Source organism: Rhinoraja longicauda, chromosome 22 (genome assembly GCF_053455715.1).
Source record: "Rhinoraja longicauda isolate Sanriku21f chromosome 22, sRhiLon1.1, whole genome shotgun sequence".
NCBI classification, from domain to species: Eukaryota; Metazoa; Chordata; class Chondrichthyes; order Rajiformes; family Arhynchobatidae; genus Rhinoraja; species Rhinoraja longicauda.
This window is the reverse complement of record NC_135974.1, coordinates 10,992,662-11,011,784: the sequence shown is the minus strand read 5'-3', so window position 1 is coordinate 11,011,784 and position 19,123 is coordinate 10,992,662. Positions and strand designations below refer to the sequence as shown.

Sequence of the window (19,123 nt, the reverse complement as noted above, 5' to 3'; positions counted from 1 at the left end):
ATCTTTGAGATGTGGGAGGAAACCCGCACATCTTTGAGATGTGCACCCCACGCAGTCACAGGGAGAATGTGTCAACTCTACATAGACAGCACCTGAGGTCGGGATCGAACACAGGTTTATGATGCTGTGAGACAGCAGCTCTACTGGCTACACTACTGTGCTGCCCTCAAGCTATGGACATTGCTGCTCCCTGGATTTCTCTTGTGGTCATTGTAGTGAACACCATGCTTGTTGATGGACAGAATCTAAACCACCATGCAGGCAGCAGCTCTTTGGCTACTGGATGAACACAGTGGCTTTCCACATAACATTCAAGAAACATCCCTGTAGTTATCAGTCGTCTACATTTTTGAAGATTGTAACAAGCACAATGAGGAAACAAAGAAACAATGAACTGCAGATGCTGGTTTATACCAAAGATAGATACAAAGTGCTGAAGTAACTCAGCGGGGCAGGCAGCATCTCCAGAGAAAAAGGATGGACAACGTTTCATGTCCAACCCTTCTTCAGGAAATGAGACCCTCTGATATGAACAAGGAAAATGTGGATTTGTAATCGACTCGTCAGTGAAAGAAAGACTGACCAATTAAGCATGCCTCGTGTAAAGGACAGACATGGCTGAGGTCTTCAAAGCTTACAGCAACTGCTCACTTCCCTTCTGCCTTTGTTCAGTTCACCTTTCATTTAACGAGGTGGGTCTTTGAGTATTTTTCTTGCACTTCGTCCAAACAGTAGTGAAGAATCAGCTCACATCATGGGTATTCTTCATTCCTCAGATCCCGACAGATCTATATATTTGCCCGCCCACCACAAACATTCCTCCCCCCCCCCCCCACACTCTCTCCTTGAGACATGGTCGGGTCTCCAATCCTACAATGCTTCACAGTTGCAGATAATCAGCTTTTTGATCCGATTCATCTTTGCAGTGTCCTGCAAAGAAACAGAGACGCGGAATCCACCATCCTTACCTGATCTGGTCTAATTGTCTTCTCAGTTGGGGGGCAATTAGGGATTTTCAATAACGTCAGCTTTGCCGGTGATATACTCATCCTATAATCAAATAAAAACTCAATTAACGTCAGAATATTTATTTTATTGAATTTTATCAATAAGTCTGAAATTTCTGGTGTGTGCAAATTCTGAGCTCAAACATTTAAGAACTCTTCATAAATGGATGCTTTTTTGAAATCAATCCAACATGGCGATGAAGTTATTGACTACAGAACTACCATATAACAACTACAGCACGGAAACAGGCCCGTTCGGCCCTACCAGTCCACGCCGACCACTCTCTCTGACCTAGTCTCATCTACCTGCTCTCAGACCATAACCCTCTAATCCCCTCTTATCCATATACCTATCCAATTTACTCTTAAATAATAAAATCGAGCCTGCCTCCACCACTTCCACCGGAAGCCCATTCCATACAGCCACCACCCTCTGAGTAAAGAAGTTACCCCTCATGTTACCCCTAAACTTTTGTCCCTCAATTCTGAAGCTATGTCCCCTTGTTGGAATCTTCCCCACTCTCAAAGGGAAAAGCCTACCCACGTCAACTCTGTCCGTCCCTCTTAAATTTTTTAAAACCTCTATCAAGTCCCCCCTCAACCTTCTACGCTCCAAAGAATAAAGACCCAACCTGTTCAACCTCTCTCTGTAGCTTAAGTGCTGAAACCCAGGCAACATTCTAGTAAATCTCCTCTGTACCCTCTCCATTTTGTCGACATCCTTCCTATAATTTGGCGACCAGAACTGCACACCATACTCCAGATTCGGCCTCACCAATGCCCTGTACAATTTTAACATTACATCCCAACTTCTATATTCGATGCTCTGATTTATAAAGGCAAGCATACCAAACGCCTTCTTCACCACCCTATCCACATGAGATTCCACCTTCAGGGAACAATGCACAGTTATTCCCAGATCCCTCTGTTCCCTGCATTCCTCAATTACCTACCATTTACCCTGTACGTCCTATTTTGATTTGTCCTCCCAAAATGCAGCACCTCACACTTATCAGCATTAAACTCCATCTGCCATCTTTCAGCCCACCCTTCCAAAAGGCCCAAATCTCTCTGTAGACTTTGAAACTCTACTTCATTATTAACTACATTGCATCTGCTTGAAAAGCACACTTACAACCCAAAGCCTTGACTCAGAATTATATTCAGAATTAGACACCAGAGCCTCAAGAGTGTAAATATTGCTTTTTAAAATAACATATTTTCTTCTCCACAAAATCAGAGACAGGGCAAAACTACCCTACCTGCAATAACTACAGTGCTGCACAACTGCCAGAAGCCCTAGATAGTTGTCTACTCTTTCCAGTATCTATTACCCCAGAAATTCTAAGGTTCCTGTTACTTATCCAGCTCTCTGCTCAATATCACAATGGAACCCGCCTCCATTATAACTGCTGACACTGCATTTCAGACCCTAAACATTGGGTGTGTAAATGTCACCTTGATTCTACGTCGTTTGGCTCTTGATACCTCCATCAACAGGAACAGTATTGCCTAATCTACTCCGTTCACGCACTTCATGATTTTGACATCTCACATTCCATGGCAACATCTTCTATTCCAAAACAACCATAGAAGATTCTGCAATTTTCCAGATAACTGAAGTCTCTCAACCCCAGTAATCGCTTAGTCAATCTGGATTCTAATATATGCACATTGTTCCTTTAATATAGCACCAGAACTGGACACAATACTCCAACAGCAAATCAAGTGTTTTATAAAGCTTCATGACTTCTTTTCTCTGGTGCTCTGTACCTCTGTTGAAAGCACAGGATACAGTATGCATTTTTTTTTTAAGCCACTTTTAAGCTAGCCAGTTTCATCACTTTATATTGGCACTTTTCATTCTTTATAGCAAAATGCAAACTATTATTATATTATTAACATTAAACTCCATCCACCTACCCCCCTATTCCATCAACCTGTCAATGTCTCCTTGAAGATTAATACTACCTTCCCGCTGAGTTACTCCAGCATTTGTCTACCTTCCAGAGTTCATTCCAGTTTAGTCTCACCTGCAAATTTGGAAATGATACCTCATAGGCAAATCTGAATTAATAATCTAAAAATGGTTCGAGTATCTACCAGTGGAAGTACATGGCACCCATATACTTCCCTCCACTTTCCACTACAACTACTGTTTCTTGTTATTAAGCCTATTTCTCATCCATGTTGCAATTTTGTCTCTTCCCTCAGCAACCTCAGATGCATCCATCCAAACCAAATGTAACAATTTTAATTGTTACTCACCTTTCTGGGACATCAATTTTTAATGTGTCTAAATTTGGTACATCTTCCTATATACTTGCACTCCACCAGACTGACATATTAATTTAAGACTTCCTTTTTTGTTCTTTAAAGTGCCTCAAGTCTTCTATTGCCATTAATTGATCTATGGCAGTGCACATGGCAAATATAAATCTTAAACACTACTTCCAAGTATCTGTATCATTTCTGTTACTGATCGGTTCTGGTGCTCTCTTTTGATTGTTCCCCTCCATTTAAAGGAATTTAAATTAATTTTTGAGTTGTACAGCAGGAAACAGGTACTTCGATCCACCATGCCCATGTCAACCATCAATTATCTTTAACACCTATTCGGATAGTGTTTTAGATTCCAACCAGCCGCTGGCTCCTCTGCCTTCACCTAAATCTCTTACCACTTACTTTAGATTGGCAGAAACACTGAGTCAGACCACAAGAACCAAGAACATTCTATTTGCATAAATCAACATCAATTATTAAAACCGGGGAGTTCAAATTAACAATGTATTCCTTTCTTCAAACCTACTTGCATTTGGCATTTTTTTTCCTGCTGAAACCATTCTAATTGCTGACCTGCATCTTAGCCTTCAATTCTGGCAAGGTCAGCAGTGAGAAATCTTATCAATGAGTTCAGAAGGATTCGAGGGATATAGGCCAAACACAGACAAATGGGACTAGCTTAGATGGGACATCTTGGTCAGCATGGACTATTTAGGCTAAAGGGCCTGTTTCCATACTGCAATTGCATGCCCACTAATTGACCTCCGTAGTCGTCATGGTGATGAGCCACCTTCTTGAAATGCAGCAGGTCTCAGAGTCTCTGAGTGATGGTTCTCCCACATATTTTGGGCAAGGAGTTGCAGGATTAGACCCAAACTTGATGGAGGAATGGTGACATATATCCAACTCAAGGTGGAAGGGAACCTGTAGGTGGTGGTGGTGTCCCATGAAGCCATTTTCTTCCTTGGTGGAAGTCACAGGTTGAGCACTGTTGTTGGTGTATCCAATGTGAGTGACATTAGTGTATTTTGTAAATGATACACATTGCAGGCATAGTAGACGTGATGAAAGGGAATGTTTTGGGTAGTGACTAGAGTTCCAATCAAGCAACTGCTTTATCATGGACATTGGAGAGCTTCAAGTATTGTTGGAAGTGCACACAGGCAAACAAGCATATTCTATCATTTTTCTAGTTCATGCCTTACACAAAGTGGAAAGGCTTTTGCAAATCAAGAGAAGTGATTCACTTACCCATTATTCCCTAGACTTGTAACCAGTAACTGGCCCTTATTGATCTTTGCCAAAAACCCATACATGGGTGGCTCACTTTGTTAAAATACTGACAACAAATAACATAGGGATGACCCACACATAAAGGAAGCTACCCACATTGCAGGGCGAGTATCCAAAACTAAATGAGATAATGAACTGGTTAACCTTCCTGGTGCGTACGATGAAGCAACAAACCCGCCACTGTGTCCAAAATTAACTGTGACATTCCACAACAGTCTCACCATTGTTTGCATATACATTCATATCCTGCAGCTCTTAATGCCAATTGATTTTTAAATGTAAAATCCTGGGAATTAAAGGAAAAAAAATCTTTAAAACCCAGGAAATAGAAGTTATTAGTCAGATGAGTAAAGAAACCCTCCAGCGTTCAACTGCTCGGATAGGGAGCTATGCCAGAGGAAAATCCTCACTACTCTCTAAACATGTAATAAAAATGCAAATACCTTGATCAAAACATCAATATTATAGCAGAAAGATGACCAGTAAATTAACACAAAAATAGATCAAATAATTACTTTCCTTTGAATTTTAAGAAGCGGCGTTGCACAGGTCAAAAGACCCTCTGTGTCAAGTAGCAACCAAAAAGTTCCAAAGAATGGGAAAGTTGACAAACACCATGGCTTGAACTTACTTGCTGTATTATTATGATTCACTGAACCACAACAAACTGGTAGAAAGGGGACAGAAAAGATAATTCAGCCCTTCAAAAAGCTCAAGCAAGTTAGACACATCTGAGTTTTAACTAACAACTTAAAAAGGACAGCCACGCAAGAATGGCATAGAGTGCAATCTCCACGCTTCCGCAGATTGCCAATGTAATACCATCAGTAGCTTAAAGCTTAGAGGAAGGCAAGACTTTCAGAATGTTTACCTCTTAATTTTCACTACCCTGCTTACCATCTTACACAGTGCAATGAAACTGAAATTCCCCAATTAGTGGCCTAACCCCTGTAACCATAACACTTTACCTAAAAACACCAGAACACCTTCAACTACAGTAAATCAAAGTTTAAAGTTCCCTACAATGCAGTACACGGCTAATATTTCTTCTCTGGAGACTTTGCAAAATATGACAATACACAAAGTTAGGAAGCAACCAAAAGTAGGTAGAATTCCTGAGCTGACAACCCAGCTGTTAATGGTTTTTGACTCTGCCTATGGTCAGTCTCCAAGATCCATAACTGGAGCTCAGTTTGGGACGTAACCAGAAGTGCCAAATGTTGTTTGCAGACACAAAGTCACAACTTCTCACCCCAGCACTACTCCAGAATTCAACTCTAGTTAGCTCAGCATGGAGTACATGGAGTAGAAAAAGAGAAGGAGATTAAGATCGACTTGGCACCAGCAAAGGGTAGGATGCTTTTTTTACGTCTCCAAAGACGTACAGGTATGTAGGTTAATTGGCTGGGTAAATGTAAAAATTGTCCCTAGTGGGTGTAGGATAGTGTTAATGTACGGGGATCACTGGGCGGCACGGACTTGGAGGGTCGAAAAGGCCTGTTTCCGGCTGTATATATATGATATGATATATGATATGCTGAAAAGGAGTAGAGTGGCTTTAGTGGTGTCTCCAAAACCTCTCCTTATTGCTTGTTCGTCCAGAGGCAGGGAAAAAACAGCACCAATTTGGGTACCAAAGGTGTTTTTTTTCTTAATATTGTTATAAGGTTTGTTTTAACAAAGTACAATAAATGTATTAAAATGTTTAAAGTTACAAATAATTCAACAAAGGCAGCATGTTGGCATAGTGGAGGGGCAGCATGGTGGTGCAGCTGTAGAGTTGCTGCCTTAAAGCACAAGAGACCCGGGTTCGATCCTGACTATGGGAGCTGTCTACGAAGTTTGTATGTTCCCTCCGTGACTGTGTAGGTTTTCCCCGGGAGCTCCAGTTTCCTCCCACATTTCAAAGATGTACAAGTTTGTAGGTTAATTGGCTTTGGTAAAGATTGTAGATTGTCTCTGGTGTGTAGGAAAGTGCTCGTATACGGAGATTGCTGGTCGGGCTGGACTCAGTAGGCCGAGGAGCCTGTTTCCATGCTGAATCTCTAAACTATACCAAAAAGGAGCTCAACAAAATACCTGCAAGTCTGAGAAAGAATGATAAATTTCTCTATGACTGTCTCACTTTGAATCTTACACTCACAAAACGTGGGGCTTCTGGCGGCTGCGGTAGCTTCGATCGCCCCGACGGATGGTTCGACAGCCTCAACCGCAGGAGAATAAAGAGTAAGAAGATTGGACTTTATTGCCTTCCATCACAGAGAGGAATGTGGTGGATTAAAAAAAAGCAACAAGACACACAACTACAAAAAAGTTAACAAAACATCCACCACATTCTCACTGTGATGGATGTTTTGTTAACTTTTTTGTAGTTGTGTGTCTTGTTGCTTTTTTTTTTAGTATGGCTGCATGGTAATTCGCATATCACTGTACCTTAATTGGTATACATGGCAATAAAAGACCTTTGAAACCTATGAATCAATTAATTCTCTTTTCACTCTCAACCCTTGCAAGATTACAGTCAATGAGAGAAACAAAAAAGGACACAACTCCAGCACCGAAACATTCAGTCCCTTTCCCCATCAAGGATTATATCTGTGCAGAAACCTGAAGTGACATGGAGAATTCCGAGGATGTCATTAAATATCAATAGAGTTCACTATAAAGGCTAGATTATCCCTGTGCCACAATCTGACATTGGCTCATCACTCATCTACCTGCCAGTATCCAACATTAAAACAACTGTTGCGGGAACTCAGGGGATCCCCCAGCATCTGCTAACGGAAATGAATAGACAACATTTCGGGTCAGGACCCTTCTGTTGACTGATGGAGTGGAGGAAAATAGCTGTAGAAAGAGGCGAAGGGAAGGGGTTGTCAAGAGCTAGAACATGACAGGTGGATCCAAGTTTAGTTTAGTTTAGATTAGATTAGTTTAGATTAGAGATACAGTGCAGATCACGTTGACCAGTGATCCCCACACATTAACACTAGGGACAATTTACACATACACTAAGCCAATTAACTACAAACCTGTACGTCTTTGGAGTGTGGGAGGAAACTGAAGATCTCAGAGAAAATCCACGCAGTCACCGGGAGAACGTACAAACTCTGTACAGACAGGACCCTGTGTCGGGATCGAACCCGGGTGTCCGGCGCTGCAAGGCAGCAACTCTACCGCTGCGCCACCGTGCCACCCCTAATTGAAGTGGGGCTGATTGGCAGACGAATCAAATCAGAAAGAGAAAGGTGATTTTCTTTAAATAAAGATGGTAACTAAGACTGGAGGGGATTAGTGGATGTCAAAAAGGAGCAAATGGTAGAAAGATTAGAAAGGCGGAGGATTAGGAGATAAACAGGTGGAGGAGGGGAAAGAAATTGGGCAACAGGGCAGAGGGAGCACTGGAAAGAAAGGAGAGCATGTTGGGATGGAAAATCAAAACCTGCGTAAATGAGGGGAGGGGATGTTTACCTGAAATTAGAGAATTCAATGTTCATCCCTTTGGGCTGCAGGTTCGCCAAGCAGAATACGAAGTGTTATTCTTCCAGTTTATGTGTGGCCTCACTCTAGCAAGCGGTGGTACAGGACATACTGGTTGTGAATGAGAAGGGGAATTAGAATGACAAGCAACCAGTTTCTCAAATTGGCGCTGACTGACAAAGTGGTGATCAGCAAAGTGATTACCTTATCTCACTTGATCTCACTGATGTAGAGGATGCCACATCAAGAGCGCCAAAGTACAATAGACACGGTTGGAGGAGGTGCACACAAACCTCTTTCAATTGGAAGGACTGTTATTGAGGGAGTGGTGTAGGACATGTGTACATTATGTCCCTCTTTATTCACACAACATGCTCTGCGACACAAACTATTTGATATTTTGGCAGAGGCTACAAACTCGCAATGCATCCTCCCCTCTACATCTCATTTTGCTGCCACAGAATAGAAATTGTATCAAATGTACAAACTGAACTATAACTTGTTTTGGCACTAGATAACTTAGAAATGGCAAATGAAAGCCACCTATAATACAATTTCATTGGTCACAAATAAAACAAATATACTATATTTCCCATTACCACAAAGTACAATAGTTCCCAAAATAGCTACATTGGTATTGGGTGTTTCAGTAAAAACAAATTTGCATTAAAAACTGAAAGTGCTAAAGTACTCTGCAGAATCTGTGGAAAAAGAAACAGTTAACGTTTCAGGTTCAATAGACAATAAACAATAGGTGCAAGAGTAGGCCATTCGGCCCTTTGAGCCAGCACCGCCATACACTGTGATCATGGCTGATCATCCACAATCAGTACCCCATTCTTGCTTTCTCCCATATCCCTTGACTCCACTATCTTTAAGAGCTCTATCTAACTCACTCTTGATAGCATCCAGAGAATCGGCCTCCACTGCCTTCTGAGGTAGAGAATTCCAGATTCACAACTCTCTGGGTGAACAAGTTTTTCCTCATCACAGTTCCAAATGGCCAACCCCTTATTCTTAAACTGTAGCCCCTGGTTCTGCATTCCCCCAACATCGGGAACAGGTTTCCTGTCTCAGGCATGTCCAATCCCTTAATAATCTTGTATGTTTCAATAAGATCCCCTCTCATCCTTCTAAATTCCAGAATATACAAGCCGAGTCGCTCCATTCTTTCAACATCTGACAGTCCCGCCATCCCAGGAATTAACCTCGTGAACCTATGCTGCACTCCCTCAATAGCAAGAATGTCCTTCCTCAAATTTGGAGACCAAAACTGCACACAATACTCCAGGCGTGGTCTCACCAGGGCCCTGTTCAACTGCAGAAGGACCTCTTTGCTCCTATACTCAACTCCTCTTATTATGAAAGCCAACATTAGCTTTCTTCACCGCCTGCTGCACCTGCAAATGGACAGGCGATGTTTCAGATTGGGATCCTTCTTCAGATGGAAACGTATCGGAAAGTTTCAGAAAAACTCTCCGGAATTTTTTTTGTCATGTTGCAACATTTGAATACATTCAAGAGAGAGCTAGATAGAGCTCTTAAGGACAGCGGAGTCAGGGGGTATGGGGAGAAGGCAGGAACGGGGTACTGATTGAGAATGATCAGCCAGGATCACATTGAATGGTGGTGCTGGCTCGAAGGGCCGAATGGCCTACTCCTGCACCTATTGTCTATTGACTCAAGGCATTGGCAGTAAAAACTCGAAGCAGCAGAAAGTCTTTTGAATGTGCTCTGCTGATGAGCATACCCATGCTCTCATAACTCTGGCTGTACTAAACTTAAAATATGAAGAAACACTATTCCTTTGGAAACATTACCCAAAATTGAAAATATTTGAATTTAACTAACCAAGCAAACTATATTCAAAAGTTCAATTTGTGCCTTATTTCTTTAATTTCAGATGATAGCCACTTTGATTTCGGTCGCTTTCTTCTTTTTACCCTGCTGCTTGTCACAATCACCATTTTGATCAGCATAACTTTAGAAAAAGCACTGCATAGTTGCAATTAGAAATTTTAAATCAATAGACAAAAGCTTATCACAACCCACTCTTCAAAAGGCATTCAAACATAAAACTTAATCTATTATATAAAACAAAACATAAACCATTATTTCTTATGGGCTGACTGCTTATGTTCAGAATAGGACGAAAACCTCACCACCTTCGACAGACGCACCTTAGAAAGCATTTTATCAGGATACATCACAGCTTGGTTTGGGAACAGGTCCATCCAGGACTGCAGAAATTGCAGAGAATTTTAGATGCAGCACAGACCATCACACAAGCCAACTGCTGTTCCATTGACTCAATTTATATCTCACACTGCCTCGGCAGGGCGGGCAGCATAATCAAGGACGAGTCACACCCTGGCCACTCCCTCTTCTCCCCTCTCCTATCAGACAAAAGGTATAGAAGTATGAAAACGCACGCCTGCAGATTCAAGGCCAGTTCCTTCCCAGCTGTTATCAGGCAACTGAACCATCCTACCGCAACCAGAGAGCAGAACTGAACTACTATCTACCTCATCTGGCACCTTCGGATTATCTTTGATCGGACTTTCCTGGCTTTACCTTGCACTAAACATCACTCCCGCATTGTGTATCTGTACACTGAATGGCTCAACTGTGATCATGTATAGTCTCTCCTCTGGCTGGTTATTACAGAAAAGCTTTTCACCTCGGTACACGTGACAATATACTCAACTGAACGGAAATGACAATCCAGACCACTGAAATGCATTCATTAACAACGTGGCATAGCTTTGTAAAAATAACTACGTTAATGAAACAAAGCACTGAAGAATCATTACAAAGATCAGCTGAAATTTTCAGTATCTCAAAATGAGATTCTTCCAAATAATTTTAATAAATACCCATTAAACATACACATCTCCTGCTTCCATTGAATATAGAGGCTATTTAGTTTTATTGCAATATATATATATATATTTATAATAATCTAAAATGAAATGTTATTTAAATAAAATTCCAGAAAATCCTTAAATTTCATTTTTAATATCTTCAAATGAAACTTAAGACTGAATTCTTTATTTGGAAGTGTAAAATATATGGTTCTTGGTCTTAATTCTGCACAATTTTCTCATTGCTGTTCCATTTTCACGCATATCTGCAAACTGGGGCCCAAGTTGGTGGCATGAAAGGCAACATCTACTATTTTTGTCAATCTGAATTTTACATGTACAGTGCACAACGAATCTCTGGCACAGAAACATTCCAATAACCGTTCAAATGCAGCTATTACAATCCTCCACATTGAGCAGACCGATCACTGTCATAACTGACCGACCTTGAGGCTGCATTCTGCAGTCTGTTCCTATAGCAACCACATATTTCATCGACTCCGGTCCGCCTATGGAAAACTCCTAGTATGCAGGCACAGAACAGTGGCACGACCCAAATTTAGTTTTTACTTGGGATTCAGAAAATATTATCAGGGCAAGATGGATTTTTATACTACGACCCTGTTCAACAGTATTAGAGCTTTCATTTCAAACGCATAAGATTCAGGGAAGATGGCACGAGTTGGTGGTACATAAAGCCAATTGTCCACCCCACTGCCCAATCTCAATCCAATTTTGTACCCTCCATTTCTCTAGATACTGGTATTCATCAAGGCAAGACCATCTCCAGAGTGTTTCAAGAGTGCAAAATGTCAGCCAACTCCTTTCAAGCAACTTGATATGCCCATCACAGAAAGATACTTGCTCAGACTATGCACGAAGTACTGGCAGTATTCTGCTACATGACTGCAACCAGGTTTGAAATTACTGCACACGTGCACGTGGATCCCAAAGTCTTAAACCTTTTCCTTGCCATTCACCAAGATCTACCAGCTGTGCTGCACAATATACGAAGGGAAATCCACCAGCAATACTTATATAAAGGCTAGAACTGAAAGTGGAATAGCATCCCTTTTTTTTAATGTAAGGGGATGTCTAACGAAATATGAATACGAGGCGATTTACATTTTTGAATTAATCAAGTTTAGATACTTAACTGATTATTTAAAAGAGTTGCAAGATTAAGTATTGCAAGAAAGAAGACAAAAGAGACTACAGATGCTGGAATTTGGAACAAAGAAAACAGATCGCTGGAAGAACCTCATGGGTCAAGCAGCAGTTTCAGAGGAGATGTGGATCGTCGTCTGGATTGCAGAGTCCAGACCTGAAATGTTAGCCAACATATTTTACAACCATAGGTCCTGCACTTGTTTCTCTATGGTTCTGTTTTTGGTGAAGTATTTTAAGGATCAATTAAAAAAAAAATTAAACTTCTTTACTATTGGGTTTTGAATATATTTTAGACGTTTGAGTGTCAGAGATTTGTAAATTAAATCTTGACAGTTTTACGAATTGCATGGCTTTGCCAGCTATCAGAAGTATTTTTCCTTATGTTTTGTGGTGGAGCTTTATGGTGGAGCCATACAATACTATGCTTTCATCATTCAACCCTATATTCCCTGATCTTCATCCCAATGGAACAATCACCCCCTCATTAAACAACATTTACATAAATTCAATCTCAATATGCAAAATCAATGGCAATCAGTCAAATACTGAATAAAAATCCAGGCCACCATCCCCAAGACTTCAACCTGCTGCTAATTGGTGAAAATTTGTTCTGAACATCATCTTAATGTTATAACAGCATTGAGCATGTGTAAATTAAGCAAAATTCAAATATGAAACATGGATGCTGTCTTCAATATTTTGGAAGTTACATCCAAAACTGTCAATTAATACAGTTGAATGAATGGAAAAAATAATTTATAAATTCTAAGGGGAGTAAGAGGCAACCGTGGCTCACAATTGAAGTCAAGGACAGTATAAAACTAAAAGAGAAGACGTATAACATAGCAACGATCAGCGGGAAGCCAGAGGATTAGGAAACTTTTAAAGAACAACAGAAGGTAACTAAAAAGGCAACAAGGGGAGAAAAGATGAAGTACGAAGGTAAGCTAGCCAAGAATATAAAGAAGGATAGTAAAAGCTTCTTTAGGCATGTGAAGAGGAAAAGATTAGTTAAGACAAATGCGGGTCCCTTGAAGACAGAAACAGGTGAATTTATTATGGGGAACAAGGAAATGGCAGACGGGTTCAACAGGTACTTTGGTTATGTCTTCACATAGGAAGACACGAACAATCTCCCAGAAGTACTAGGGGACAGAGGATCTAGGGTGACAGAGGAATTGAAGGAAATTCACATTAGTCAGGAAATGGTGTTGGGTAGACTGATGGGACTGAAAGCTGATAAATCCCCAGGGCCTGGTGGTCTGCATCCCAGGGTACTCAAGGAGGTGGCTCTACAAATCATGAATGCATTAGTGATCATTTTCCAATGTTCTATGGATTCTGCATTAGTTCCTAGGGATTGGAGGATAGCTAATGTTATCCCACTTTTTAAGAAAGGAGGGAGAGAAAACCGGGAATTATGGACCAGTTAGCCTGACATCAGTGGTGGGGAAGATGCTGGAGTCAATTATTAAAGATGTAATAGCGGCGCATTTGGACAGCAGTAACAGGATCGGTCCAAGTCAGCATGGATTTATGAAGGAGAGATCTTGCTTGACTAATCTTCTGGACATTTTTGAGGATGTAACAAGTAAATGGATAAGGGAGAGCCTGGGGATGTAGTGTATCTGGACTTTCAGAAAGCCTTTGATAAGGTCCCACATAGATTAGTGGGCAAAATTAGAGCACATGGTATTGGGGGTAGTGTATTGACATGGATAGAAAATTGGTTGGCAGACAGCTAACAAAACGTAGGAATTAACGGGTCCCTTTCAGAATGGCAGGCAGTGCCGCAAGGCTCGGTGCTGGGACCGCAGCTATTTACAATATATATTAATGATTTAGATGAAGGAATTAAAAGTAACATTAGTAAATTTGCAGATGACACAAAGCCAGAACTGTGAAGAGGATGCTATGAGAATGTAGGATGACTTGGATCGGTTGGATGAGTGGGCAGATGCAGCATAATGCAGATAAATGCGAGGTTATCCACTTTGGTGGCAAGAACAAGAAGACAGATTATTATCTGAATAGTGTCGTCGGGAAAAGGGGAAGTACAATGAGATCTGGGTGGCCTTGTACATCAGTCACTGAAAGCAGGCAGTGAAGAAAGCTCATGGCATATTGGCCTTTATAACGAGAGGATTTGAATATAGTAGCAAAGAGGTCCTTCCGCAGTTGTACAGAGCCCTGGTGAGACCACACCTGTAGTATTGGGTGCAGTTTTGGTCTCCTAATTTGAGGATGGACATTCTTACTATTTAGGGAGTGCAGCATAGATTCCCGGTTAATTCCCGGGATGGCACGACTGTCATATGATGAAATAATGGAACGACTGGGCTTCTATTCACTGGAATTTAGAAGGATGAGAGGGGATCTTATAGAAACCTATAAAATTATTAAGGGATTGGACAAGCTAGATGCAGGAAACATGTTCCCGATGTTGGGAGAGTCCAGAACCAGGGGCCACAGTTTAAGAATAAAGGATAGGCCATTTAGAACTAAGATGAGGAAAAACTTTTTCACTCAGAGAGTTGTCAATTTATGGAATTCTCTGCCTTCACTGGATACATTCAAAAGAGAGTTAGATAGAGCTCTTAGGGCTAGAGGAATCAAGGGAGATGGGGAGAAGGCAGGAACGAGGTACTGACTGTGGATGATCAGCCATGATCACATTGAATGGCAGTGTTGGCTCGAAAGGCCGAATGGTCTACTGACCGAATTATCTATGTTTCAAACAAAAGTACTGTGCAAACTCAATAAAATGTTCCTCATTATTCTGCGATTTTGAATAGAACACGCAAATTACCATGTAGAGAGAAATTAGGTAAAGATTCGATTCACTTATAACACTAATGTTAGGGCATCCCCTGAATATGTGTTTTGAATCAAAGCTGCACTGTATTTAAAACAGTACACAGAGGTGCACAGCACAGGAACGTCCTTCAGCCCACAATATCAGTTCGGAACATGATGCCAAGATAAACCAATCTCATCTGCCTGCACATGATCCTTGTGCCTCCATTGTCTGCATATTCACATGTCTACCTAAAAGCCTCTTAAATCCCCCTTTTATATCTGTCTTTGACACCAAGCCTGGCAGTACATTCCAGGCACCCACCACCCTCTGTTCAAAAAAAGATCTACCCTGCACACCTTTAAAACTGTGCCCCTCAGTTAGCCAACGAGACTGGCTCTCTCAAATACCAAACATTTACTCAATTGTTTTGGATAGGTTACTCCAAATAAAAACTAAAAGTATGGTAAACATTTCAGTCAAAAGTTACAATTTTAACAACTTTGTACACATAAGCAATTACATGTCAAGATTATTAAATTAACAAAATTCATTTCAAAGTAGGGTGGGGTCACTTGACAGCAAATCTGAAGCACCAAGCATAACAGGAACTATTTGATAAAAGGTTACAGTAGTTTGTATAAATAGACCTAAGGAAGGATGTTGTTGTTTCACCTTGCATGGTCATATATTTTGAGAAAACAAATTCGATTCTGAAAAATGCAAATGCAAAACGAAGCTAAAGAATTTCTTTAAAAGTGAATTTCAAATAGAAAATTAATTTAGAATCTATATTTTTAAGTAATCTTCATCCTTTCTGCTCAACATTATTCAAAGTAGTTAGGACATGAGAGAGATGAATTCCATTGTAAGCAATACATTCACGCTGACAATCAGCCTTTGGCTAGAAAGTAGGCATTCACAAAACTGCATTTGGTCAGCTATTGAAATTCACTACAAAATTTTAAAAGAACTTGCAATTACATTTATTTAATTCCGCATGCTCGTATTTCAAATCTTACTGTACATCTGACATTAATAGGACTACTTATTTCTTGCTGGCCTTCAGTATAATTAAGCATGTACAAGGCTGTGTGGCGCAAAAGAAAATGGCACACGTATTGAATTCATTAGTCGAATTATAGTCCATCCTGACAAACCGCCATTTCTTCAGGTCTTTTTTTATCATGACAAGCTCTAGGACTCCTGCTTAAGCTTTTTGCTCCATCTGTTAATGAGACAACACAAAGATCATTGTGAATTCCTGCTGGTAACAGATTAGTAAGTTATTTAGCTTTCATTAAAAACTGATTTAAACTTCTGAAAAATAATAGGCAGGATAAAATAAAATGAGTGCTATGGCTTACTATTAAGCTATTTTTGCAGTGAGAGGAGAGGGGGCAGGCGGGAGGGGCAAGGGCGAGGACACGGAAAGAGAGCGCAAACGAAAGAGGGGAGAGAGAAAGAGAGAGAAACCACACACGAGAAAGGGGGACTGCAGAGGTGAGATAGAGAGCATGTGAGAGAGAGGGGGCAGGTAGAGGGGGAGAGAAAGTGCACCACAGAGAGGGCAGGCAAGAGGAAAGGCCACACGAGAGAGGGGTAGGTGGAGGGGAGAGAGAATGTACCGGAGGGGGCTGGCAGAAGAGAAAGGGAGAACACGACCATGCATGTTGGGCCCAAACAGAGGGGAGAAAGAGCATTCGAGGGACAGATAGAGTGGAGGGAGAGAGCAACAGATTGTGTGGCAGGCAAAGGGGGTGAGAGAGCACAGGCAGGGATTTCAATTCTTGTTACAGTGAATTAAGAAAATACCATGAGCTGCATTGTATAATTTACATGTTATGAAAAGTAATTAGGAAAAAAAATATTACAGTAAACAGAGGCAAGAATAGTGGAAACCACAAGAGCAATGTGGAATGTCACAATGAGAAAATTACATACATGGGTCAGGTAAGAGAAACCTAACATGTGATACCCAGCAATTTTACAAAGAAGTCTTCATAACAAATAGATCAAGTTTAAGTTTCATTTTCTACTGTCAAACAGCATGCTAAAACTACAATAAGTCATCCCAAACCTAAAACCAACAAAATATTGTTGAAAAAACTTCCAGTGAAGAAAACAAGACCTATTTGTTTTTCATCAGGAGGGATATGGAGCATGTGTAGGCAGAGGAGATTAGATTATCTTGGCATCATGTTCGCCACGGACATAGAAACAGGTCACTTGACTCTCAGTGTCGTACTGTTCAATGTTCAAGACAGGGGCTTGTGGGCAATGGGTGAAAACAAGTTGGAGTGGAAAAAGAACCCAGGAGAGTGGATTACACAAAATTGTAAAAAATAAATGTTCATCTCATTAGGTTGTGGGTTACCCAGATTGAACACGCCGGAGGTATACACCAATTCTCCCCCCCCCCCCCAACTCCACCCCCTTCCATGTTTCTTTCCACTCCTATCTGATCTAAAATCCATCCTCAGCTGGCTTCATCTGCCCACTACCCATACATCTGGGTTTCTTCTCCTTTAGCCTCCCTGTCCTATTCCCTCCCCCTCACTTGGTTTCATCACCCACTCCCTTATCTGATTTCACGTAACTTCTAGCCTCTGTTCCCCCAGCTATTTCACCTTCTCATCCCCCCCACCTGGCTTCATCTGCCTAATCCCTTTTCTAATGTATCTCATATATTTCTACCTATTTCCCACCAGCCTAAATTCTCTAAACTTGGCATCTTCCATCATCCAGTATTATATTCTAGATAATTCTCACACACTAGCCACAGAGTCTTCGAGTGATACAACATGGAAACAAGCCCATCGGCCCAACTTGCCCACACCGGCCAACATGTCCCAGCTACACTTGTTCCACCTGCCTGCTTTTGGTCCATATCCCTCCAAACCTGTCCTATCCATGTATCTGTCTAACTGTTTCTTAAATGTTGGGATAGTCCCAGCCGCAACAACCTCCTCTGGTAGCTTGTTTCATACACCCACCACCCTTTGTGTGAATATGTTACCCCTCAGATTCCTATTAAATCCTTTCCCCTTCACCTTTAACCGATGTCCTCTGATCCTCGATTCACCTGCTCTAGGCAAGAAACTCTGTGCGTCTGCCCGATCTATTCCTCCCATGATTTAATACACCTCTAAAAGATCACCCCTCATCCTCCCCAGCGCTCAGAATTGAGTCCCAGCCTACTCAACCTCTCCCTATACCTCAGGCTCTCCAACCCTCGCAACATCCTCATAAACCTTCTCTACCCATTCCAGCTTGACAACATCTTTCCTATGCCATGGTGCCCAGATCTAAACACAATATTCTAAATACGGTCTCACCAATGTCTTATACAACTGCAACATGACTGATACACTGATACTCTATACACTGACTGATGATAGCCAATGTACCAAAAGCCTTTTTGACCACCTTTTCTACCTGCGACTCGGCCTTCAAGGAGCCATGCACCTGCGCTCTTAGATCCCACTACTCTACAACACACCCCAGAGCCCTATCACTGTGTAGGTCCTGCCTATGTTAGACTTCCCAAAATGCAAAATTATAGAATTTTCTATAACATTTTATCAGTAAGATTCAAATAAATTCCTTCTAAACTTTACAAATATTCATAATGATCTCCACTAGATGTCCAATATTCCCAAAAAAAGTATGAATACTGAAAATCAGCATAAATTGCATAAACTATTCTTAACTTGAAAAGTTATCAGCACTTGGCTTCTAAAGGAAGGGATGCTTACTACAATGTTGGTAATTAACACAGATGGAAGTGCCTCTCTCTCATGCATACCATTTTATTAAGTCGGATTTCCTCCTGAAGTCTAATAGATAATCGGACAATTCTGAAGACAGTATGTTGAAGACATATGCAAACAGATTCAGTCTTTGCCAAATATTTGTATTTGTTGAATCCAGCTTATGAAGAAATTTTAGAATCTTACAATGGAATAGTTCAAATAGAAACATTAGGCATCTGAACACAGACTGTAATGTTCCAACAAAAAAAAACGATCTCTCTGATTCACCTGGTTCCTTCAGAAATTGTGCCTCACTGGCATCTCAGTGGGCCCAACATTCAAATAATGAAGGACATGGAAACTGAATTACTTTGCCCCCTTTTAACCCTAAAATACAAATTAGGTATTACAAATTGAAATGCAGTAACATTTTAAACTATGAAGAATTTTAGCTATTATAAACCATTATCTTCA

The 19,123-nt window shown here is 40.9% G+C and overlaps 1 protein-coding gene across 4 annotated transcripts in view; it reads right to left on the bottom strand.

Annotated features, from left to right (window-relative positions):
* The window catches only part of LOC144604390 (nuclear receptor coactivator 3-like), a 179,809-nt gene that overhangs the window by 147,258 nt on the left and 13,428 nt on the right, over positions 1–19,123 (bottom strand). For all 4 annotated transcript variants that reach the window (XM_078418738.1, XM_078418739.1, XM_078418740.1 and 1 more), the window contains exon 2: positions 969–1,050. The gene's annotated coding sequence lies outside the window, so the exon portion shown is untranslated. The remainder of the gene's footprint in view (positions 1–968; positions 1,051–19,123) is intronic.